Source organism: Ranitomeya imitator, chromosome 3 (genome assembly GCF_032444005.1).
Source record: "Ranitomeya imitator isolate aRanImi1 chromosome 3, aRanImi1.pri, whole genome shotgun sequence".
Classification (NCBI taxonomy): domain Eukaryota; kingdom Metazoa; phylum Chordata; class Amphibia; order Anura; family Dendrobatidae; genus Ranitomeya; species Ranitomeya imitator.
Genome location: NC_091284.1, coordinates 336,281,288 through 336,307,843, shown reverse-complemented (window position 1 = coordinate 336,307,843; position 26,556 = coordinate 336,281,288). Strand labels below are relative to the sequence as shown.

The window sequence follows — 26,556 nt, the reverse complement described above, 5'->3', positions numbered from 1 at the left end:
CACTCCTTGCTGTTCTCCTCCACTGAACAAAGCTGTGCCGCCTGTTTACTACGGTTGCCAATTTTGAACTGCATTTCGACTACTTACTGATTTGGGCCTACTCTCTGTGTCAGCCTTTCATTCCAGTTGTCCTCCACTGCAATGCCCCCTGGTTATTCCTGTGTTACCAATTTTGAACTGCATTTAGCCAACTTTATTCTTTGGGCCTATATCTGTGTTTCCTCCTCATCCTGCCCATTGCCCAGCCAGTGATAGATGAGTCTGCTGGTACATTGACCCATAATGCAACATTCCCCGTGCACGCTACACAACAACATTGTGACCCTGCTGAAAGTCAGGTTGCTCTTCCCGCATACTATACCACCTTACACGGGGACAAAGAGGAAGGTGCAGATGAAAGTGCAGGTTCCTTCATCAGGTGGGGGGAGGAATACTAGTTGGCGACGTCACTGGCACAGGGCCTCTCATAGTACGCAAAAGTGTTGCTGCCGGTGGGAGGCGCCCCCGCCGTGCAAACACACCGCTGTACTTTGAGGGGCCCTGTGCCAGTGCCAATGCCAACGAGTGGGCCCCCCCTGCTTGCTCAGGTTCACAGCACTTGCAAAGTTGAAATACTTACCTCTCCCTGCTCCACTGCCGTGACGTGGTCCAGATTTCCTGGGCCCACTAATTACTTGAACCAGCCCTACCCACCACAACTTTAGCCAAATGACCCCCAATTTCAAATGCCTTCCAATTATTATAAGGTAAATTACGCTTGACAAGCTTCATTAAGAAGAATGGATGGTTTTGACATTAAAATGGGCACTCTAGGTGTTTTCCTGGCCCCCACTCACTGCCGACTATGCTGCCCCATTGACTTGCATTGGGTTTCGTGTTTCGGTCGATCCCGACTTTACGTCATAATCGGCCGATTTCACTCGACCCGACTTTTGAGATAGTCGGGTTTCGCGAAACCCGGCTCGACTCTAAAAAGGTCAAGGTCGCTCAACTCTAATGGCCAACCCTCAGGTAACACTACATGAAGGTCAATGGATACAGGTGGCTGAATTGAAGGAATTGCTTCATCACTCATTTACACATCACCCATTTACAGTGACTAAAAGTTACAAGTTGAGGATTTAACTCCTGGCATTTTTTATAAAGGAGTGGAAGAACTTGTTGTTTTGCCTGTCCCAAAGAGGAGGTTTAATCACAGATGGCATTGCTGCTTCAATGAAACAGAGAGACACTGCTATTAGAAAATAACATTCTTCTGGCAGCTGTTTATGTGGACCCGAGTCATCGTATATTGCTGGATGATCAACAGCTTACTAAAGGAAAAGAAGCTTTGATTGAGGTAGCAGTTAGGATGAGTGGGCTACAGGATGGAAGTGGTTAAACCCAATCCTAGGGGAGGTAACATGGACAGGATACTTCTACAGAGAGAATGCGAATGGACATTTAGAATGGACATGTTGACCCCAAGAGGCCTAAATGAACAGCAGTTCTTTCCATGTTTCCTTTAGAGTTAAGGCCTCACTCGGAGGTTGTTCCCTTTTTTTACCTAATTTTGACCTAATTTTTCCTGCATTATATATGTGGGTGGACTTTGTATATTTAAGTAAAAAGAAACTTAGCTATGACTCCACTATAGTTATGCCCCCCCTGCGTGGGGGTGTACACAGATCAGTGTGAATAATGACAAGATAGAAATTCCTTGGTCAAATTGACCCGCCGTCCGGAAATGTTATTTTAAGGAGCGTATTAAGTGCGGGCTTGCTGTGGGTTAGAATGCTGCTTGCCGATGTATCTATCATTATTATTTTTTATCTAAATAATTAAGGCATGGTTATGTTTAGTACACTGGGAGCAAAATTTATTGTTAATCCAGCTGTATATGAAAGATTCCAGTTCAGAGTAAAATCAGAATAACTGTTTGGCTCTCAATATGGGCATGCACAAAGGCAGTCTGCATCTATGTGAGACATAAGGGATGGAATGCAGATCAGTGAAACAGTGCGCAATGTGAGATGGCGTCCTAGCAACTGTCAAGTTGGTGGAGCCCAGAAGAGACATATGCGTACCATGAGGTGTCTGCGCAGAGCACAGCCCATGGAACGCAGGATTAGAAGTTACGCTCCATCTTGAACAGGCACACTATACTTGCATTGTTTTCCCATCTATAATATAACGCTGGGAGCGTCACTCTGTCCGAAGCCTTTATAGACTGCGCAGGCGCAAGCGCCGGCGCAGTCTGGGCCTCACAGAGTGACGCTCCCAGGAGATCGCGGTATGCGTAAACACTGAACGCATACCGCTATCTCCACCGGAGAGTCAGGGACCGCCAGGAGGGTAAGTATATTCACCAGGCAGAGGAGAAGGAGTATGTCTTCAAGAAAATGGCGCCGGAAAGCGCGGACTGCGCAGGCGCTGATTCCTGCTGCCGGAATCGGCGCCTGCGCAGTCCGCGCTTTCTGGCGCCATTTTCTTGAAGACACACTCCGGCTCCACTGCAGGTGTGTCTTCAAGAAAATATATAACATAGAAGTCTAGCACTCAACTTCAGTAACCGTAGAAACGATTTTATTGGTAGCACAAGAAACGTTTCAGTCCCTTGGGACTTTCATCAGTCACTACAACAACATAAAAAAGGAATATAACAAAAAAAGAAGTACATCCTGTACAAAAATAACTAAAGTATATACAAAAGAGATACAAATAAACAGACAAGGTAAACTTGAAGTTTAGGTCATAACTAGAAGCAACGCAAATATCATTTGTGGATGTGTAAAAGAGGAAATGATAGCAAATAACCCAGCTGGGTGTCGATATGATAAAAGAACGTGACTAGGCCCGGGGACGGGACAAGGCAGATAGATAGGAGCAAGGATAAACATATCGTGCCTACAAGAGCCAATCTGGAAAGTGGAACGGAGCTGAGTCAGATAGAAAACAACCAGGCAGGGTGTAAGCACAATGAGTAATAGTGAAAGAGCCAGTAGGCTGAGCAGAGCAAATGGGTACAATGAATAGATCCAGAAGATGGACACACATACCGTGCCTATGAAGGCCAATAGGGTCAGTAAGAATGAGCTGAAAAAAATGTTGCTGACTATGGCGCCTAAAATGAGAGGGGAGCAAGAAGGCATATGAGAGCCAGATGACGGCAGGGTATGGGGAAACCGGGGGAAACCCCCTAATACTTACATAGGTAAAACGCCCTAGTAGCATAGATACAAGGCTGTAGAAAAGACACAGAAGTGAATATAACATACGTGTAAGGATAAGGAAAAGTGGTAAAAAATGGATATGACTAATAATAGTACCTTGAGAGCACAGGGAATGTGGTGGGGAATGACCACCTATCGGGTAGGACACCCGCAATGCTGCAGGAGAACAAGGGGAGAAGGTATCAGAATGGACCAGGGAGAGAGGTATACCGGTGGAGCAGAGAAAGTTTACCTGAGGATGCTGGATGGGGAGGGGAAGACGAACCACCTCTAGACACGGCGTCCACCGCAAGTCTGTGAGGTAGAGGAGGACGCCGATATAAATAGCGCCAAAAGCCGGCGCCGAAAGTAAGGGGGCGGGGACCCGTGACCGGAAGTGACGTTGCGCCGTCAGATGTGGAGCGGAAGAAGATGGTGATGCGGTTCACCAGAGTGTGCGCTCCACATCAGTAACTAGCGCACATAGGATCGGAGGCCAAATGGAGTGGAGAGGGTATCTAAACAGAGGAGGCAGATGATGGGCGGGGATATATAATATATAATATAGGAGGGGTTACATGTACGAGCAAGGACGGAGAAGGAACAGAAGGACCACATAAGATAGGGGGGAGAGACAAAAACAAAAGGATGTGAGAAGAACGATGAATATGTTGAGATGGACAATATTGATAGTAGTGCTGACGAGAGGAGTGGTGCCTGTAAAGAAGAAAACAAAAAGCACAAAAATGCACATAGCAGCAGTGGGTACAAAACTGTAGCCGTAATATAGGTGAACTAATGGTGCCTAGAAGGAGCCGTGATGAGTAATCTTCCAGTAGGTATCGGATGGCAGAAACAAATCAGGTGAAAGGTATAGTGTGCCCATCAAATTAATAGAGACGATTCTAAAGAGAATAAAAACACGTATTAATAATAAGGTACAAAATGCAAAAAACACAGATCCGTATCACATTAGGCCGAGTAAACACATTAAGTAAAGGCCGACAGCTCATATTCTTTAATTAAGGCCCTTAGGTGTTAACGTATCAAGTGTGTGGATCCAATATGCCTCCCGTCTTTTAAGGGTGAGGATCCTATTACCACCCCGACGTTTCTTGTGCTACCAATAAAATCGTTTCTACGGTTACTGAAGTTGAGTGCTAGACTTCTATGTTATATATATATATTGATGGTTTGGGAACCTAAGTCTTAGCACCAGGTTTGTAGCAGTGCACACGGTGTTTTCTCTCTACGTGTCTTCAAGAAAATGGCGCCGGAAAGCGCGGACTGCGCAGGCGCCGATTCCTGCTGCCGGAATCGGCGCCTGCGCAGTCTGCGCTTTCCGGCACCATTTTCTTGAAGACACACCTGCAGTGGAGCCGGACGATAGGTGAGTATGGTATTTTTTTTTTTTTATATGGCAGCAGCATACGGGGGCATACACAGTGGAGCGTCTTATGGGGGGCATATCATACAATGGTGGCGCAGGATGGGAGCAGCACATGACAGAACGGGGGCAGGATGGCAGCAGCACATGACAGAACGGGCGCAGGATGGCAGCAGCACATGAAAGAACGGGCGCAGGATGGCAGCAGCACATGACAGAATGGGCGCAGGATGGCAGCAGCACATGACAGAACGGGCGCAGGATGGCAGCAGCACATGACAGAACGGGCGCAGGATGGCAGCAGCACATGACAGAACGGGCGCAGGATGGCAGCAGCACATGACAGAACGGGCGCAGGATGGGAGCAGCACATGACAGAACGGGCGCAGGATGGCAGCAGCACATGACAGAACGGGCGCAGGATGGGAGCAGCACATGACAGAACGGGCGCAGGATGGCAGCAGCACATGACAGAACGGGCGCAGGATGGCAGCAGCACATGACAGAACGGGGGCGCAGGATGGGAGCAGCACATGACAGAACGGGGGCGCAGGATGGGAGCAGCACATGACAGAACAGGGGCGCAGGATGGGAGCAGCACATGACAGGATGGGAGCAGCACATGACAGAACGGGCGCAGGATGGCAGCAGCACATGACAGAACGGGCGCAGGATGGGAGCAGCACATGACAGAACGGGCGCAGGATGGCAGCAGCACATGACAGAATGGGAGCAGCACATGACAGAACGGGGGCGCAGGATGGGAGCAGCACATGACAGAACGGGGGCGCAGGATGGGAGCAGCACATGACAGAACGGGGGCGCAGGATGGGAGCAGCACATGACAGGATGGGAGCAGCAAATGACAGAATGGAGACGCAGGATGGGAGCAGCACATGACAGAACGGGGGCGCAGGATGGGAGCAGCACATGACAGAACGGGGGTGCAGGATGGGAGCAGCACATGACAGGATGGGGATGCAGGATGGAGCAGCACATGACAGAATGGGGGTGCAGGATGGAGCAGCACATGACAGAATGGGGGCGCAGGATCGAGCAGCACATGACAGGATGGGGATGCAGGATGGAGCAGCACATGACAGAATGGGGGTGCAGGATGGAGCAGCACATGACAGAATGGGGGCGCAGGATGGCAGCAGCACATGACAGAACGGGCGCAGGATGGGAGCAGCACATGACAGAACGGGCGCAGGATGGCAGCAGCACATGACAGAACGGGCGCAGGATGGCAGCAGCACATGACAGAACGGGGGCGCAGGATGGGAGCAGCACATGACAGAACGGGGGCGCAGGATGGGAGCAGCACATGACAGAACAGGGGCGCAGGATGGGAGCAGCACATGACAGGATGGGAGCAGCACATGACAGGATGGGAGCAGCACATGACAGAACGGGCGCAGGATGGCAGCAGCACATGACAGAACGGGCGCAGGATGGGAGCAGCACATGACAGAACGGGCGCAGGATGGCAGCAGCACATGACAAAACGGGGGCGCAGGATGGGAGCAGCACATGACAGAACGGGGGCGCAGGATGGGAGCAGCACATGACAGAACGGGGGCGCAGGATGGGAGCAGCACATGACAGGATGGGAGCAGCAAATGACAGAATGGAGACGCAGGATGGGAGCAGCACATGACAGAACGGGGGCGCAGGATGGGAGCAGCACATGACAGAACGGGGGTGCAGGATGGGAGCAGCACATGACAGGATGGGGATGCAGGATGGAGCAGCACATGACAGAATGGGGGTGCAGGATGGAGCAGCACATGACAGAATGGGGGCGCAGGATCGAGCAGCACATGACAGGATGGGGATGCAGGATGGAGCAGCACATGACAGAATGGGGGTGCAGGATGGAGCAGCACATGACAGAATGGGGGCGCAGGATGGCAGCAGCACATGACAGAACGGGCGCAGGATGGGAGCAGCACATGACAGAACGGGCGCAGGATGGCAGCAGCACATGACAGAACGGGCGCAGGATGGCAGCAGCACATGACAGAACGGGGGCGCAGGATGGGAGCAGCACATGACAGAACGGGGGCGCAGGATGGGAGCAGCACATGACAGAACAGGGGCGCAGGATGGGAGCAGCACATGACAGGATGGGAGCAGCACATGACAGGATGGGAGCAGCACATGACAGAACGGGCGCAGGATGGCAGCAGCACATGACAGAACGGGCGCAGGATGGGAGCAGCACATGACAGAACGGGCGCAGGATGGCAGCAGCACATGACAAAACGGGGGCGCAGGATGGGAGCAGCACATGACAGAACGGGGGCGCAGGATGGGAGCAGCACATGACAGAACGGGGGCGCAGGATGGGAGCAGCACATGACAGGATGGGAGCAGCAAATGACAGAATGGAGACGCAGGATGGGAGCAGCACATGACAGAACGGGGGCGCAGGATGGGAGCAGCACATGACAGAACGGGGGTGCAGGATGGGAGCAGCACATGACAGGATGGGGATGCAGGATGGAGCAGCACATGACAGAATGGGGGTGCAGGATGGAGCAGCACATGACAGAATGGGGGCGCAGGATGGAGCAGCACATGACAGGATGGGGATGCAGGATGGAGCAGCATATGTCAGGATGGGGATGCAGGATGGAGCAGCACATGACAGGATGGGGGTGCAGGATGGGAGCAGCACATGACAGGATGGGGACGCAGGATGGAGCAGCACATGACAGGATGGAGCAGCACATACCAGGAGTGAGACCATATACCAATATAAATGCTCGCCACCCGGGCGTAGAACGGGTTCAATAGCTAGTAATATATAGAGGTGACCGTATATTAGTTCACGCAAGCAAGGTTTCCCTATTTATAGGTGTGATCTATGTCTAGACACTAGGGGTACCTTTAGTTTATTATTGTCTGGGTAGAGGGACCCAATCGGAAACATAGGGTTTGTCTAGGGACTCCAGGGTCAGCCATCGGGGAGCGGGGGTGCCATAATGCTTCCCCTAGGGTGCCAACCCCCGCAGCTAGGAAGGCACCAGTATAGGTATCATTTAGGGAATATCCACCCCACCAGTTTTTTCATGGTGGTTTGTTGTGTGTGGGATGGCCACAGGTTGGTGGCATTTTAACATTATTGAAAAAAGTAACAATTTTTTAAGGGGTATTATATGAGTTTTTCACTAATTGCTACCCGAGATTATTATTTTTTGATTTAGGATTACAGGACGGCCAAGATCAAGAGGACTCAGGCCCTGCCAGTGCTGCTGCTGCCGTTCCTTCATCCTCATCAGATGAGTTTGATTTCGACAAGCATTTGGACGACATGGAGCAGGCAAAGCGTTGCTGCAGGGAAAAAGATTCCACTCCCATAGAAAACAGATTGACCATATTTCAGCAAAATTTTTCACTTCCTCTCAAAGAACTAGAAGAGTTCAATCATTCATCAAAACTGACTGCACAAGGCAATTCCTCTATACCCTGAAATTGTTAGAGATGTTGCCCATGGGTTGGTGGCAAAGCAGTAACCACAAGTTAGTGTAGAGAGAATGTTCTCTAGCCTTAAAATAATTACCGTATTTTTCGCTTTGTAAGATGCTCCGGATTATAAGACGCACCCCAAATTTTGAGAAGAAAAATAGGAAAAAAACTATTTTTAATAAATTGGTGGGGCTCCTTACAATCCATGCGTCTTATTGCTTACCAGAGGTTGTGGCTGCGGTGGATCAGGGTCACAGGGTCGCTGCTGGAGGTAGGAGTGGAACATTGCTGGGATGAGGAGGTATGCAGAGGGGCTCCTGTGCTGCAGGGGGACTCCTGTGCTGCAGGGGGGCTCCTGTGCTGCGGGGGTGTCTCCGATGCTGCCGGGGTGTCTCCGGTGCGGCTCCTGTGCTGCAGGGGAGCTCCTGTGCTGTGGGGGTGTCTCCGATGCTGCGGGGGGGCTCTGCCGACATTTTGTGAAAGGCCATAGCCCCCGGGAGTTCGTCCATGCTTTCCTGTGCGGTGGACTTCGGGAAAATGGCTGCCGGGAGGCTGCGCATACGCAGATGGAGATCTTGGGACCAAGATCTCGAGAGATAAGATCTCAGAGCTGAAATCTCATCTCCTGAGATTCCGGCGGCCATTTTCCCGGAGTCCATCACACAGGAAAGCATGGACGAACTGCCGTGGGGCTCTGGCCTTTCACAATTATGATGCTATCAAGGACTTATAATGAATGAAGAGGGAACACAGGACAGGGACTAAGGCTATGTACACACGTTCAGGATTTGCATGAGAAAATACTGCAGCATATCCTAATGTGTTGGCAGGAAGTAGTGCAAAATACGTTTTGTTTTTTTACATGCTTTTGTTGCGTATTTTCCTCACTCATTTGTATGTGTGAAATATGCTGCAAGACTTGACATTATGAAGAAATTAAGCTGCTGCAAATCTACAAAGAAAAAATAACCAATGCGTGCATGATAATTCAGGGATCTCATTCACTTTGTTGCACTGGAAAACCTTGCGTATTTTTCATGTGCACATAGCCTTACAGTGAATAAGGGATAGCCACAGACTGAATAATTTATATTATTGGGCGGTGATTATAGTTAATGGGGGGCACAGTGCTGCTTATCCCTTTATATTTTGATTGGTGGAGTACATGGCTGTACTCTGTCGCACTATGTGACCTTGTTATTTTCAGGGCTCTGATGATCTTCGTGAAGAGTTGTGGCTGGGAGATGTCAACATGAAGGTCTGACCAGATGGAGAAGAAACAGTAGAAAATGTGACATGTCAGAGTTAACTTCCTAGATATAAATATCCTGTATCTACACTGTGTGATTTGGAGTGATAATGTTATCTGTAAAATCTGAAAAAAACGTATATAAACACCGGCGCTCCACTTGCGAATGAAAAGATCCTAAGCTCGGGATTGTTATAGAGAGCTGCTGGTGGTTAAAGCAGGTTCTGTGTACACCTGCTAAAATTCAAAATTAGTATAGGACACCGCGCTACTCTATATACAAGTAATATTGCGAGTAATAAATCTGAATGTCAGAAGTTATAAGGAAAAAACTTACTGTAGTTGTGCCAGAGATCCGGATTTGATTCCAGGTGGTCGTTCGAGAATGTAGTAGTCCTGAGGTTCAATGAGATGCGTTCTCCACTAATTAGGGAAGAATTTGATTGATAGGGCTTAGTAGTGACACTATTAAGACAAAATGGTGCGTATACAAATGGACTTACTGGGATAAATATTGGATGGGGTGGTTCGTGGATCCTCCGTGTGTGAACTTCACCAATGGGGATCGTGAAAGTAGAAAATGTAATTTACTGTAAATTGTCCTAGTTTGAACAAGATATTAGTCAGTCTAGTTTGTCTGATCAAGATAGATTAAATTCTGTAGTTAATGTACTTACTAGTGGTTCTGTTGAGGACGTGGTATATATATCTGTGTACCCATATACAGTAGATGTATGTTCAGCACTAGGCTACAGCAACAAATTTTGGAAGAAAATAATTAACAGTGAGTATACTGTATATGGATAATATTGTAAGGGAAAGATAGATTGGTGGTACTCACTGATTTATCCTCTGGTGTTAAGGAGCGTGTAGTGTATCTCAAATCCAATGAGATAGCCGCTGTGCTGTGGATAAAGATCGTAGCTGTTAGCGTGTGACCGCTAGGCTGGGAGCCGGCAAGCCCTCGCATGCCCCGGCCGGAAGCAATGCTGAGGACGCCGCGGGAAAGGAGAGGGCGGAGTTTTGGGGTGATGTCACCAATGGAGGAAGGACGGTACGCAGGAGGAACACTAAGCTAACGTGTTTCGAGGGACGCCAGCCCTCTTCATCAGGGTCGTTATTATTGCCTTATCTTGCATTGAAATCTCTTGTCAATTTTTCTTTTCCGTCCACATCTAGGGAGGTTAGCCACAGTGCCATGGGCTTTAAACTTCTTGATGACACTGCGCACGGTAGACACAGGAACATTCAGGTCTTTGGAGATGGACCTGTAGCCTTGAGATTGCTCATGCTTCCTCACAATTTGGTTTCTCAAGTCCTCAGACAGTTCTTTGGTCTTCTTTCTTTTCTCCATGCTCAATGTGGTACACACAAGGACACAGGACAGAGGTTAAGTCAACTTTAATCCATGTCAACTGGCTGCAAGTGTGATTTAGTTATTGCCAACACCTGTTAGGTGCCACAGGTAAGTTACAGGTGCTGTTAATTACACAAATTAGAGAAGAATCACATGATTTTTCGAACAGTGCCAATACTTTTGTCCACCCCCTTTTTTATGTTTGGTGTGGAATTATATCCAATTTGGCTTTAGGAAAATTCTTTTAGTGTTTTTTCATTTAAGACAAATTAAATGAAGATAATAATACCAAATAATTTGTGTTTGCAATCATTTTCAGGAAGAAAATGAGTATTATCTGACAGAATTGCAGGGGTGTCAATACTTTTGACCATGACTGTATAACAGCGTCTCTTATTATGTACCATCCTCTCTAGATATATATGTTGCAATCCCTTAGTATATACCGTAGCTTCCTCTGAATTATGAATAGCACCATCCCTTACATAGTGTATTCTGGTTATTTTTATTATTCACAGTGTTCTTTTATTACATAGTCCCCTCTGGGCCACCATCTAGTTAGATATAAAATGACTGATGATTGAGCAGCTAGTGACCACAAGACCAGTCCATCAGTTTCTCCATTAGAAAAGAAACTTTCCCGTGATTCGTCAGCCATCATTGCATTGTATTATCTAACAAATGACGACAGTAATAGACAGGGGGTGCTATAAAAAAAATGTGATATGTAAGTACCTTACCGGAGCTGTACAGAACAAGAGGGCACTAAGTAATAAGGGATGGCAATACTGTATACGTAATAAAGAATACTAAGATATATGTGTGTTGGGTTATATCTAGATCAGTAGCTTCGTCTCCATAAAAGGAGGGGGGCCCAAGCTGTCAGTGTCCGTCCCTGTCTCTGACTCCCACATTACTGCTGAGAACAATGGTGTCACACTTTTACTCCACTTTAAGGCCGGCTTCACACTCAGCGTATGAAAATACGGTCCGTATATTACGGCCGTAATACGCTGAAATGTCCCGAAAATAGTGGTCCGTAGCTCCTCCGTAGGCAGGGTGTGTCAGCGTTTTTTGCGCATGGCATCCTCCGTATGTAATCCGTATGCCATCCGTACTGCGTGGTTTTCTCGCAGGCTTGCAAAACCGACATACCGCTATAGAAATGATCCATGTGTCCCAAAAAGAAAAAAAAAAAAATATATATATATATATATATATACTGTCTATATATATATATATATATATATATATATATATATATATGTCAGTAGACACATATATGTATATATATTAATATTTATTCCAGCGCTATACAGCTTGAAAGCCGGTAATTCAATTACCGGCTTTTTCTTTCTCCTTCCTAAAACCCGACATGATTTGAGACATGGTTTACATACACTAAACCATGTCTTCTCTCCATTTTTTTTGCAGATTCCACACTACTAATGTCAGTAGTGTGTATCTGCAAAATTTGGCCGTTCTAGCTCTTAAAATAAAGGGTTAAATGGCGGAAAAAATTGGCGTGGGCTCCCGCGCAATTTTCTCCGCCAGAGTAGTAAAGCCAGTGACTGAGGGCAGATATTAATAGCCTGGAGAGGGTCCATGGTTATTGGCCCCCCCCTGGCTAAAAATATCTGCCCCCAGCCACCCCAGAAAAGGCACATCTGGAAGATGCGCCTATTCTGGCACTTGGCCACTCTCTTCCCATTCCCGTGTAGCGGTGGGATATGGGGTAATGAAGGGTTAATGCCACCTTGCTATTGTAAGGTGACATTAAGCCTAATTAATAATGGAGAGGCGTCAATTTTGACACCTATCCATTATTAATCCAATTGTAGTAAAGGGTTAAATAAAAGACAAACACAATATTTAAAATTATTTTAATGAAATAAAAACAATGGTTGTTGGAGTATTTTATTCTACGCCCAATCCAGTCACTGAAGACCCTCGTTCTGTGAAAGAAAAAACATAATAAACCAACAATATACTTACCCTCCGCAGATCTGTAACGTCCAACGATGTAAATCCTTCTGAAGGGGTTAAAACAGTTTGCAGCAAGGAGCTTTGCTAATGCAATGCTACTCCTCGCTGCAAAACCCCGGAGAATGAGACTAAATATAGATCAATGAGCTATATTTAGCTTCATTTGCGGTGAGGCGCCCTCTGCTGGATGTTCATAGATCGTGGGAACTTGCCTAGAAAGCCTGGGAGCTTTCTAGGTAAGTTCCCACGATCTATGAACAGCCAGCAGAGGGCGCCTCACCGCAAATGAAGCTAAATATAGCTCATTGATCTATATTTAGACTCATTCTCCGGGGTTTTGCAGCGAGGAGTAGCATTGCATTAGCAAAGCTCCTTGCTGCAAACTGTTTTAACCCCTTCAGAAGGATTTACATCGTTGGACGTTACAGATCTGCGGAGGGTAAGTATATTGTTGGTTTATTATGTTTTTTCTTTCACAGAACGAGGGTCTTCAGTGACTGGATTGGGCGTAGAATAAAATACTCCAACAACCATTGTTTTTATTTCATTAAAATAATTTTAAATATTGTGTTTGTCTTTTATTTAACCCTTTACTACAATTGGATTAATAATGGATAGGTGTCAAAATTGACGCCTCTCCATTATTAATTAGGCTTAATGTCACCTTACAATAGCAAGGTGGCATTAACCCTTCATTACCCCATATCCCACCGCTACACGGGAATGGGAAGAGAGTGGCCAAGTGCCAGAATAGGCGCATCTTCCAGATGTGCCTTTTCTGGGGTGGCTGGGGGCAGATATTTTTAGCCAGGGGGGGGCCAATAACCATGGACCCTCTCCAGGCTATTAATATCTGCCCTCAGTCACTGGCTTTACTACTCTGGCGGAGAAAATTGCGCGGGAGCCCACGCCAATTTTTTCCGCCATTTAACCCTTTATTTTAAGAGCTAGAACGGCCAAATTTTGCAGATACACACTACTGACATTAGTAGTGTGGAATCTGCAAAAAAAATGGAGAGAAGACATGGTTTACTGTATGTAAACCATGTCTCAAATCATGTCGGGTTTTAGGAAGGAGAAAGAAAAAGCCGGTAATTGAATTACCGGCATTCAAGCTGTATAGCGCTGGAAAAAATATTAATATATATACATATATGTGTCTCACTGACATATATATATATATATACCTATTCTATGTGTACACATTTATTCTACCTATTCTACTGTAAGCTGTCAGTGTGATATTTCTGTACACCGCACTGAATTGCCGGCTTTTCTCTCTAACAGCGCTGCGTATTTCTCGCAAGTCACACTGCTTGTCCGTGTGTAATCCGTATTTTTCACGCTTCCATAGACTTTCATTGGCGAATTTCTTGCGCAGTACGGTGACAAACGCAGCATGCTGCGATTTTGTACGGCCGTAGAAAGCCGTATAATACTGATCAGTAAAATACGGCAGATAGGAGCAGAGGCATAGAGAATAATTGTGCCGTATTTTTTGCGAGTTTTACGGACGTAGTTTCTGCGCTCTTACGTCCGTAAAACTCGCAAGTGTGAAGCCGGCCTAACCCCTTCATGACCCAGCCTATTTTGACCTTAAAGACCTTGCCGTTTTTTGCAATTCTGACCAGTGTCCCTTTATGAGGTAATAACTCAGGAACGCTTCAACGGATCCTAGCGGTTCTGAGATTGTTTTTTCGTGACATATTGGGCTTCATGTTAGTGGTAAATTTAGGTCAATAAATTCTGCGTTTATTTGTGATAAAAACGGAAATTTGGCAAAAATTTTGAAAATTTCGCAATTTTCACATTTTGAATTTTTATTCTGTTAAACCAGAGAGATATGTGACACAAAATAGTTAATAAATAACATTTCCCACATGTTTACTTTACATCAGCACAATTTTGGAAACAAAATTTTTTTTTGTTAGGAAGTTATAAGGGTTAAAATTTGACCAGCGATTTGTCATTTTTACAACGAAATTTACAAAACCATTTTTTTTAGGGACCACCTCACATTTGAAGTCAGTTTGAGGGGTCTATATGGCTGAAAATACCCAAAAGTGACACCATTCTAAAAACTGCACCCCTCAAGGTACTCAAAACCACATTCAAGAAGTTTATTAACCCTTCAGGTGCTTCACAGCAGCAGAAGCAACATGGAAGGAAAAAATGAACATTTAACTTTTTAGTCACAAAAATTATCTTTTAGCAACAATTTTTTTATTTTCCCAATGGTAAAAGGAGAAACTGAACCACGAAAGTTGTTGTCCAATTTGTCCTGAGTACGCTGATACCTCATATGTGGGGGTAAACCACTGTTTGGGCACACGGCAGGGCTTCGAAGGGAAGGAGCGCCATTTGACTTTTTGAATCAAAAATTGGCTCCACTCTTTAGCGGACACCATGTCACGTTTGGAGAGCCCCCGTGTGCCTAAAAATTGGAGCTCCCCCACAAGTGACCCCATTTTGGAAACAAGACGCCCCAAGGAACTTATCTAGATGCATAGTGAGCACTTTGAACCCCCAGGTGCTTCACAAATTGATCCGTAAAAATGAAAAAGTACTTTTTTTTCACAAAAAAATTCTTTTAGCCTCAATTTTTTCATTTTCACATGGGCAACAGGATAAAATGGATCCTAAAATGTGTTGGGCAATTTCTCCTGAGTACACCAATACCTCACATGTGGGGGTAAACTACTGTTTGGGCACATGGTAAGGCTCGGAAGGGAAGGAGCGCCATTTGACTTTTTGAATGAAAAATTATTTCCATCGTTAGCGGACACCATGTCGCGTTTGGATAGCTCCTGTGTGCCTAAACATTGGCGCTCCCCCACAAGTGACCCCATTTTGGAAACTAGACCCCCCAAGGAACTTATTTAGATGCCTAGTGAGCACTTTAAACCCTCAGGTGCTTCACAAATTGATCTGTAAAAATGAAAAAGTACTTTTTTTTCACAAAAAAATTATTTTCGCCTCAATTTTTTCATTTTCACATGGGCAGTAGGATAAAATGGATCATAAAATTTGTTGGTCAATTTCTCCAGAGTACGCCGATACCTCATATGTGGGGGTAAACCACTGTTTGGGCACTCGGCAGGGCTCGGAAGGGAAGGCGCGCCATTTGACTTTTTGAATGGAAAATTAGCTCCAATTGTTAGCGGACACCATGTCGCGTTTGGAGAGCCCCTGTGTGCCTAAACATTGGAGCTCCCCCACAAGTGACCCCATTTTGGAAACTAGACCCCCCAAGGAACTTATCTAAATGCATATTGAGCACTTTAAACCCCCAGGTGCTTCACAGAAGTTTATAACGCAGAGCCATGAAAATAAAAAATAATTTTTCTTTCCTCAAAAATGACTTTTTAGCCTGGAATTTCCTATTTTGCCAAGGATAATAGGAGAAATTGGACCCCAAATATTGTTGTCCAGTTTGTCCTGAGTAGGCTGATACCCCATATATGGGGGTAAACCACTGTTTGGGCGCACGGCAGGGCTCGGAAGGGATGGCACGCCATTTGGCTTTTTAACCCCTTTCTGCCATTAGACGTACTATTGCGTCCATGTGGGGTGGGCTTTACTTCCCAAGGACGCAATAGTACGTCATATGCGATCGGCAGCACTCACGGGGGGAGCGCCGCCGATCGCGGCCGGGTGTCAGCTGTTTATCGCAGCTGACATCCGGCACTATGTGCCAGGAGCGGTCACGGACCGCCCCCGGCACATTAACCCCCGGCACACCGCGATCAAAGATGATCGCGATGTGCCGGCGGTACAGGGAAGCACCGCGCAGGGAGGGGGCTCCCTGCGGGCTTCCCTGAGCCCCCCGCAGCAACGCGATGTGATCGCGTTGCTGCGAGGGTCTTACCTCCCTCCCTCCCTGCTCCAGGCCCGGATCCAAGATGGCCGCGGATCCGGGTCCTGCAGGGAGGGAGGTGGCTTGGGAATAGGGTTGGGATTAGGGTTAGGGGTGTGTCAGGGTTAGAGGTGTGGTTAGGGTTACTGTTGGGATTAGGGTTAGGGATGTGTTTGGATTAGGGTTTCAGTTATAATTGGGGGGTTTCCACTGTTTAGGCACATCAGGGGCTCTCCAAACGCGACATGGCGTCCGATCTCAATTCCAGCCAATTCTGCGTTGAAAAAGTAAAACAGTGCTTCTTCCCTTCCGAGCTCTCCCGTGTGCCCAAACAGGGGTTTACCCCAACATATGGGGTATCAGCGTACTCAGGACAAATAGGACAACAACTTTTGGGGTCCAATTTCTCCTGCTACCCTTGGGAAAATACAAAACTCGGGGCTAAAACATATTTTTTGTGGGAAAAAAAAAGATTTTTTATTTTCACGGCTCTGCGTTATAAACTGTAGTGAAACACTTGGGGGTTCAAAGTTCTCACAACACATCTAGATTAGTTCCCTGGGGGGTCTAGTTTCCAATATGGGGTCACTTGTGGGGGGTTTCTACTGTTTAGGTACATTAGGGGTTCTGCAAACGCAATGTGACGTCTGCAGACCATTCCATCTAAGTCTGCATTCCAAATGGCGCTCCTTCCCTTCCGAGCTCTGCCATGCGCTCAAACGTTGGTTTCCCCCAACATACGGGGTATCAGCGTACTCAGGACAAATTGGACAACAACTTTTGGGGTCGAATTTCTCCTCTTACCCTCGGGAAAATACAAAACTGGGGGCTAAAAAATAATTTTGGGGGGAAAGATTTTTTTTTTTAATTTTCACGGCTCTGCGTTACAAACTGTAGTGAAACACTTGGGGGTTCAAAGCTATCACAACACATCTAGATGAGTTCCTTAGGGGGTCTAGTTTCCAAAATGGTGTCACTTGTGGGAGGTTTCTACTGTTTAGGTACATTAGGGGCTCTGCAAATGCAATGTGACACCTGCAGACCATTCCATCTAAGTCCTCATTCCAAATGGAGCTCCTTCCCTTCCGAGCCCTCCCATGCGCCCAAACAGTGGTTCCCCCCCACATATGGGGTATCAGCGCACTCAGGACAAATTGGACAACAAATTGTGGGGTCGAATTTCTCCTTTTACCCTCGGGAAAATACAAAACTGGGGGCTAAAAAATAATTTTTGTGGGAAAAAATTTTTGTTTTATTTTTACGGCTCTCCATTATAAACTTCTGTGAAGCCCTTGGTGGGTCAAAGCGCTCAGCACACATCTAGATAAGTTCCTAAGGGGGTCTACTTTCCAAAATGGTGTCACTTGTGGGGGGTTTCTACTGTTTAGGTACATTAGGGGCTCTGCAAACGCAATGTGACACCTGCAGACCATTCCATCTAAGTCTGCATTCAAATGGCACTCCTTCCCTTCTGAGCCCTCCCATGTGCCCAAACAGTGGTTCCCCCCACATATGGTGTATCATCGCACTCAGGACAAATTGGGCAACAAATTTTGGGGTCCAATTTCTCCTGTTACCCTCAGGAAAATACAAAACTGGGGGCTAAAAAAATAATTTTTGTGGGAAAAAAATTTTGTTTTATTTTTACGGCTCTGCATTATAAACTTCTGTGAAGCACTTGGTGGGTCAAAGTGCTCACCACACCTCTAGATAAGTTCCTTAGGGGGTCTACTTTCCAAAATGGTGTCATTTGTGGGGGGTTTCAATGTTTAGGCACATCAGTGGCTCTTCAAACGCAACATGGCGTCCCATCTCAATTCCTGTCAATTTTGCTTTGAAAAGTCAAACGGCGCTCCTTCCCTTCCGAGCTCTCCCATCCACCCAAACAGTGGTTTACCCCCACATATGGGGTATCCTCGTACTCAGGACAAATTGTACAACAACTTTTGGGGTCCAATTTCTTCTCTTACCCTTGGGAAAATAAAAAATTGGGGGCAAAAAGATAATTTTTGTGAAAAAATATGATTTTTTATTTTTACGGTTCTACATTATAAACTTCTGTGAAGCACTTGGTGGGTCAAAGTGCTCACCACACCTCTAGATAAGTTCCTTAGGGGGTCTACTTTCCAAAATGGTGTCACTTGTGGGGGGTTTCAATGTTTAGGCACATCAGTGGCTCTTCAAACGCAACATGACGTCCCATCTCAATTCCTGTCAATTTTGCATTGAAAAGTCAAACGGCGCTCCTTCCCTTCCGAGCTCTCCCATCCGCCCAAACAGTGGTTTACCCCCACATATGGGCTATCAGCGTACTCAGGACAAATTGTACAACAACTTTTGGGGTCCAATTTCTTCTCTTACCCTTGGGAAAATAAAAAATTGGGGGCGAAAAGATAATTTTTGTGAAAAAATATGATTTTTTATTTTTACGGTTCTACATTATAAACTTCTGTGAAGCACTTGTTGGGTCAAAGTGCTCACCACACCTCTAGATAAGTTCCTTAGGGGGTCTACTTTCCAAAATGGTGTCACTTGTGGGGGGTTTCAATGTTTAGCCACATCAGGGGCTCTCCAAACGAAACATGGCGTCCCATCTCAATTCCAGTCAATTTTGCATTGAAAAGTCAAATGGCACTCCTTCGCTTCCGAGCTCTGCCATGCGCCCAAACAGTGGTTTACCCCCACATGTGGGGTATTGGCATACTCAGGACAAATTGTACAACAATGTTTAGGGTCCATTTTCTCCTGTTACCCTTGGTAAAATAAAACAAATTGGAGCTGAATTACATTTTTTGTGAAAAAAAGTTAAATGTTCATTTTTATTTAAACATTCAAAAAATTCCTGTGAAGCACCAGAAGGGTTAATAAACTTCTTGAATATGGTTTTGAGCACCTTGAGGGGTGTAGTTTTTAGAATGGTGTCACACTTGGGTATTTTCTATCATATAGACCCCTCAAAATGACTTCAAATGAGATGTGGTCCCTAAAATAAAATGGTGTTGTAGAAATGAGAAATTGCTGGTCAACTTTTAACCCTTATAACTCCCTAACAAAACAAAATTTTGGTTCCAAAATTGTGCTGATGTAAAGTAGACATGTGGGAAATGTTACTTATTAAGTATTTTGTGTGACATATCTCTGTGATTTAATTGCATAAAAATTCAAAGTTGGAAAATTGCGAAATTTTCATAATTTTCGCCAAATTTCCATTTTTTTCACAAATAAACGCAGGTACTATCAAATAATTTTTACCATTGTCATGAAGTACAATATGTCACGAGAAAACAATGTCAGAATCACCAGGATCCATTGAAGCGTTCCAGAGTTATAACCTCATAAAGGGACAGTGGTCAGAATTGTAAAAATTGGCCCGGTCATTAACGTGCAAACCACCCTTGGGGGTAAAGGGGTTAAATGGAAAATTAGCTCCAATCATTAGCGGACACCATGTCACGTTTGGAGAGCCCCTGTGTGCCTAAACATTGGAGATCCCCCAGAAATGACCCCATTTTGGAAACTAGACCCCCAAAGGAACTAATCTAGATGTGTGGTGAGGACTTTGAACCCCCAAGTGCTTCACAGAAGTTTATAACGCAGAGCCATGAAAATAAAAATAAAAAATTATTTTCTCAAAAATGATCTTTTAGCCTGCAATTTTTTATTTTCCCAAGGGTAACAGGAGAAATTGGACCCCAAAAGTTGTTGTCCAGTTTCTCCTGAGTACGCTGATACCCCATGTGTGGGGGTAAACCACTGTTTGGGCACACGTCGGGGCTCAGAAGGGAAGTAGTGACTTTTGAAATGCAGACTTTGATGGAATGGTCTGCGGGCGTCACATTGCGTTTGCAGAGCCCCTGGTGTGCCTAAACAGTAGAAACCCCCCACAAGTGACCCCATTTTAGAAACTAGACCCCCCAAGGAACTTATCTAGATATGTGGTGAGCACTTTGAACCCCCAAGTGCTTCACAGACGTTTACAACGCAGAGCCGTGAAAATAAAAAATCATTTTTCTTTCCTCAAAAATTTTGTTTTAGCATTTTTTTAGATTCACAAGGGTAACAGGAGAAATTGGACCCCAGTAATTGTTGCGCAGTTTATCCTGAGTATGCTGGTACCCCATATGTGGGAGTAAACCACTGTTTGGGCACACGTCAGGGCTCGGAAGTGAGGGAGCACCATTTGACTTTTTGAATACGAGATTGGCTGGAATCAATGGTGGCGCCATGTTGCGTTTGGAGACCCCTGATGTGCCTAAACAGTGGTAACCACTCAATTCTACCTCCAACACTAACCCCCCACACCCCTAACCCTAATCCCGACTGTAGCCATAACCCTAATCACAACCCTAATTCCAACCCTAACCCTAAGGCTATGGGGGTGACAAAGGGGGGGGGTCATTTATTATTTTTTTTATTTTGAGCACTGAGATATAATCTATCTCAGTGATCAAAATGCACTTTGGAACGAATCTGCCGGCCGGCAGATTCGGCGGGCGCACTGCGCATGCGCCCGCCATTTTGGAAGATAGCGGCGCCCAGGGAGAAGACGGACGGGACCCCGGCAGGATCGGTAAGTATGATGGGGTGGGGGGGGGGGACCACGGGGGGGGGGGGATCGGAGCACGGGGGGGGGAATCAGAGCGCGGCAGGCGTGGAACGGAGCACGGGGGGGCTGGAACGGAGCACGGGGGGTGGAACGGAGCACAGGGGGGTGGATCGGAGTGCAGGGGGGGTGATTGGAGCACGGGGGGGTGATTGGAGCACGGGGGGAGCGGACAAGAGCATGGGGGGGAGCGGAGCACTGGACGGAGGGGAGCCGGAGCAGTGTACCGGCCAGATCGGGGGGCTGGGGGGGCGATCGGTGGGGTGGGGTGGGGGCACACTAGTATTTCCAGCCATGGCCGATGATATTGCAGCATCGGCCATGGCTGGATTGTAATATTTCACCCGTTATAATGGGTGAAATATTACAAATCGCTGATTGGCAGTTTCACTTTCAACAGCCAATCAGAGCGATCGTAGCCACGAGGGGGTGAAGCCACCCCCCCTGGGCTAAACTACCACTCCCCCTGTCCCTGCAGATCGGGTGAAATGGGAGTTAACCCTTTCACCCGGCCTGCAGGGACGCGATCTTTCCATGACGCCACATAGGCGTCATGGGTCGGATTGGCACCGACTTTCATGACGCCTACGTGGCGTCAAAGGTCGGGAAGGGGTTAAGGAGTGACAAAATAAAACATTCCAAACTAACGTAACTAACTAAACTAATTGTATTTTACAGGGAAAAAAAGTTTAACTGTTTTTGTGTATAATGACTTGTGTAGAAGGCAAATTTATTTATTTATTTTTAAAAAAGTATAATTTAAGTAAGCCAAAATTGATTTTTTATCAAATAGGAAATTTCAATGTAATTTATAAAAAGTAGAGTTGAATGAATTTTTCAACGTTCGGATTACGATAGGCGGCGAATGTTGAATTTGCAATATTTTCCAAACGCAGCCGAACATCATTGGAGTCAATGGAGTAGAAATTAACTATGTTTGGAACCAATCTTTGAACATAAATTCGGCACAAATATGGTACCAATACGGCATGAGTACGGCGATCATTTCCAAACATTCGCTCAACTCTAGAAGCAAGAACAGCCATAACTTAAGGTACCGTCAAACTAAACGATATCGCTAGCGATCCGTGACGTTGCAGCATCCTGGCTAGCGATATCGTTCAGTTTGACACGCAGCAGCGATCAGAATCCTGCTGTGACATCGTTGGTCGCTGCAGAAAGTCCAGAACTTTATTTCGTCGCTGGACTCCCTGCTGACATCGCTGAATCGGCGTGTGTGACGTCGATTCAGCGATGTCTTCGCTGGTAACCAGGGTAAACATCGGGTTACTAAGCGCAGGGCCGCGCTTAGTAACCCGATGTTTACCCTTGTTACCAGCGTAAAAGTAAAAAAAAAAAAAAACACTACATACTTACATTCCGCTGTCTGTCCCTCGGCGCTCTGCTTCTCTGCCCTGTGTAAGCACAGCGGCCGGAAAGCAGAGCGGTCATGTCACCGCTCTGCTTTCCGGCCGCTGTGCTTACACAGGGCAGAGAAGCAGAGCGCCGAGGGACAGACAGCGGAAGGTAAGAATGTAGTGTTTGGTTTTTTTTACTTTTATGCTGGTAACCAGGGTAAACATCGGGTTACTAAGCGCGACCCTGCGCTTAGTAACCCGATGTTTACCCTGGTTACCGGCATCGTTGGTCGCTGGAGAGCTGTCTGTGTGACAGCTCTCCAGCGACCAAACAGCGACGCTGCAGCGATCCGGATCGTTGTCGGTATCGCTGCAGCGTCGCTTAGTGTGATGGTACCTTTAGGGACTCAGATACCCCCTGTATTAGACAAAGATGGGCCTCATACACATTCTGTTCAAATGGTCATGGATTGGTACGCTGAGACTCAAAGGTGGGTTATATACCAAGGACATGTACTCCAGACCACGGAATAGTGTATGGGAGAGCAATATAACAACATTTTGAACAATTTTTATTTGAGGCTTATGGTATACTAGATGGTGGCCCGATTCTAACGCATCGGTTATTCTAAAATATGTATGTAGTTTATTGATGAAGTTTTCAGAATAATGCAATTTATACACAGAATTCGGACGGACAACAGCAACCAATTAGCAAAGCGTTGTTCAAATTCCACGCCAATTTGCGGCCGGACTGCGCCTGTCACTGATTGGTCACGGCCGGCAGCGAACAATCAGTGAAGCCAGGGCCGGCTCCAGGTTTTTGAGGGCCCCGGGCGAAAGAGTCTCAGTGGGCCCCCCTCTTTAACACATAACACGATTCATGATGCACAGATACAGCAGAGAAATATACCACAGCCAAGTAGCATATAGCACAGCCACGTAGCATATAGCACAGGCCACGTAGCATATAACAGGCCACGTAGCATATAACAGCCCACGTAGCATATAACACAGCCCACGTAGCATATAACACAGCCCACATAGCATATATCACAGCCCACGTAGCATATATCACAGCCCACATAGCATATAGCACAGCCACGTAGTATATAACAGCCCACGCAGTGTATAACAGCCCACGTAGTATATAGCACAGCCCACGCAGTGTATAACAGTCCACTCAGTATATAGCACAGCCCACGCAGTGTATAACAGTCCACGCAGTATATAGCACAGCCCACGTAGTATATAACACAGCCCACGTAGTATATAACACAGCCCACGTAGAATATAACACAGCCACATAGTATATAGCACAGCCACGTAGTAACTTGCCCAGCCATATATATTGCACAGCTATGTAGTATATAGCACAGCCCACGTAGTATATAACACAGCCACGTAGTGTATAGCATAGCTCACGCAGTATATAACACAGCCACGTAGTATATAGCACAGCCCACGCAGTGTATAACACAGCCCATGCAGTATATAGCACAGCCCACGCAGTGTATAACACAGCCCATGCAGTGTATAGCAGCCCACGCAGTGTATAACACAGCCCACGCAGTGTATAATAGCCCACGTAGTATATAACACAGCCCACGTAGTATATAGCACAGCCCACGTAGTATATAGCACAGCCACGTAGTATATTGCCCAGCCATGTATATTGAACAGCTACGTAGTATATAGCACAGCCCACGTAGTATATAACACAGCCACATAGTATATAACAGCCAATGTAGTATATAGCACAGCTCACGCAGTATATAACAGCCACATAACATTGCACAGCTACGTAGTATATAGCACAGCCCATGTAGTATATAGCAGAGCAGTATATAACACAGCCATGTAGTATGTAGCACAGCCATGTAGTATATAGCACAGCCCACGTAGTATATAGCAAAGCTCACGCCGTATATAACACAGCCACATAGTATATTGCCCAGCCACGTAATATATTGCACAGCCCATGTAGTATATAGCACAGAGACGCAGTATGTAACACAGCTCATGCAGTATGTAACACAGCTCATGCAGTATATAACAGCCCATGTAGTATATAGCACAGCCCACATAGTATATAGCACAGAGACGTAGTGTATAACACAGCCCATGCAGTATATAACACAGCCCACATAGTATATAACACAGCCCACGTAGTATATAGCAATGTGGGCACCATATCCCTGTTAAAAAAAAGAATTAAAATAAAAAATAGTTATATACTCACCTTCCGGCGGCCCCCGGATCCAGGCGAGGCGTTTAGCGATGCTCCTCGCGACGCTAGAGTCCCAAGAATGCATTGCAGTCTCGCAAGACGACGCAGCGGTCTCGCGAGACTGCTACGTCATCATCTCGCGAGACCGCAATGCATGGCCCGAAGCGTTGCGAGGAGCGAGAAAGGCGCCGGAAAGTGAGAATATAATGACTTTTGCATAGGCAGCATCAATAGTAAAAAGTTGGTCACAGTGTTAATAGCAACGTTAACGGACTGAGTTACACCGCAGCATAACGCGGCCATTAACCCTGTGTGAGCGCTGACTGAAGGGGACACCGACAGAGAATTCACTGATGGACTGTGCCCGTCGCTGATTGGTCGCGGCCGGCAATCAGCGACGCAGGATTTCCGTGACAGACAAAAAGACGGAAGTGCCCCTTAGATGATTATATAGATAGATAGCATTGACATGTACCCAAGAAGATGTAATTTCCTATGGGTGATAAATATGATTAGAGGTCAAAGAAATGTACACAGACCACGTAACACTGTCTGAGAAATGGAACACGAAAACATTTTTAAAGCGTTGTTCACTTTTAAACAGTTTGTAGCATTCCATTTCTCAGCTATGCAGTGTAAGGGTATGTGCACACGTTGCGGATTCTCTGCGGATCCACAGCGTTTTTTGCGGTGCAGAAACGCTGCAGATCCGCAATTGATTTACAGTATAATGTAAATCAATGAGAAAAAAAAATGCTGTGCACACTTTGCGGAAAATCCGCTGCCAAAACCCTGCGGTTTAAAAGAAGTAGCATGTCACTTCTTTTTCGCGAATCTGCACCGTTTTTGTACCCATTCCATTATAGAAAACTGCAGGGGTAAAAACCGCAGCAAATCCGCAAGAAAACCGCAGCAAAAACTGTGACAAATACGCAGGTGCGTTTTCTGCCGAGAGGCAGAATCCGCACCAGAAATTCCTAAGCCGCAGAATCCGCACCAGAAATTCCTAAGCCTAATGTTAGGGGTCGAGTTCCTGCCTCTGCACAGGGGGAATCTGCTGGGGCGGTCTCCCATTCTTCTCCTGCCACAGTCTCAGCGGAGACGTCGGTCCCGCTCAGTCTGACTGTGCAAAGGGTTACTGCGGCTCTTCCAGCTTCTGCCATTGAATCCAGTGCTGCCATTGAAGCCATGGGAAAAAAAAAAACAGTCATACCCACAGTCCAAAGCCATAGAGAAAGATCTTGTGAAGTGGGGAAGCAGAATGTGGGATAGGCTCCCACGCGTATCGCCGCCTGAGTAGCGGCTTCCTCAGGGAAAAGATATCTTTTCCCTTAGGAAGCCGCTACTCAGGCGGCGATACGCGTGGGAGCCTATCCCACATTCTGCTGGTTTTTTTTCCCATGGGATTGAGGTTTTGGGCTCTTGCATTGTCTAGTTCCCCCTCTCCCTCCCGCAGGTCCTATGCGTACTATTACTGAGACATTTCACATATTAACATCTCTTATGCTTTTCTATTTTTTCTACTGTCTCATTCATCACCATTTTTGTTGTACGCCTTTTTCTCATCAGTTACATTTTTTTTTGCCATATGACTAAAGTTTCTATATTATTGAAGTATCCTGCACGCATATTATGTGCCTTATTATAGGGATGTATGGTATTGCAATATTAACATCTTCACACCCATTTCATGGAGTGGTCATTTATCCTTGCATTATTTTCGCTTGTGCAGTCAGATTCTTGTGATAACATTATTGTGGGAAGCACATGTTTTGTGGGCTGTCATTTTCCTCATTCTAGGATATGACACATATATATATAGGCATGTTTTCTTGCATGTTTGCATTTTTAAGTGTTTTTAATGG

The 26,556-nt window shown here is 46.2% G+C and overlaps 1 long non-coding RNA gene across 2 annotated transcripts; it reads right to left on the bottom strand.

The window, feature by feature from the left end:
- Positions 1-2,574: 2,574 nt before the first annotated feature.
- Positions 2,575-11,143, bottom strand: LOC138669902 (uncharacterized). 2 transcript variants are annotated; one of them, XR_011319262.1, is made up of 5 exons: positions 10,143-11,143; positions 9,979-10,050; positions 9,805-9,903; positions 9,639-9,724; positions 2,575-4,096 (listed from the first exon to the last, which is right to left on the bottom strand). It is a non-coding gene; the product is annotated as an uncharacterized lncRNA (long non-coding RNA). The 2 variants fall into 2 exon arrangements; XR_011319261.1 differs by having other exon boundaries at positions 9,979-11,143.
- Positions 11,144-26,556: the final 15,413 nt, after the last annotated feature.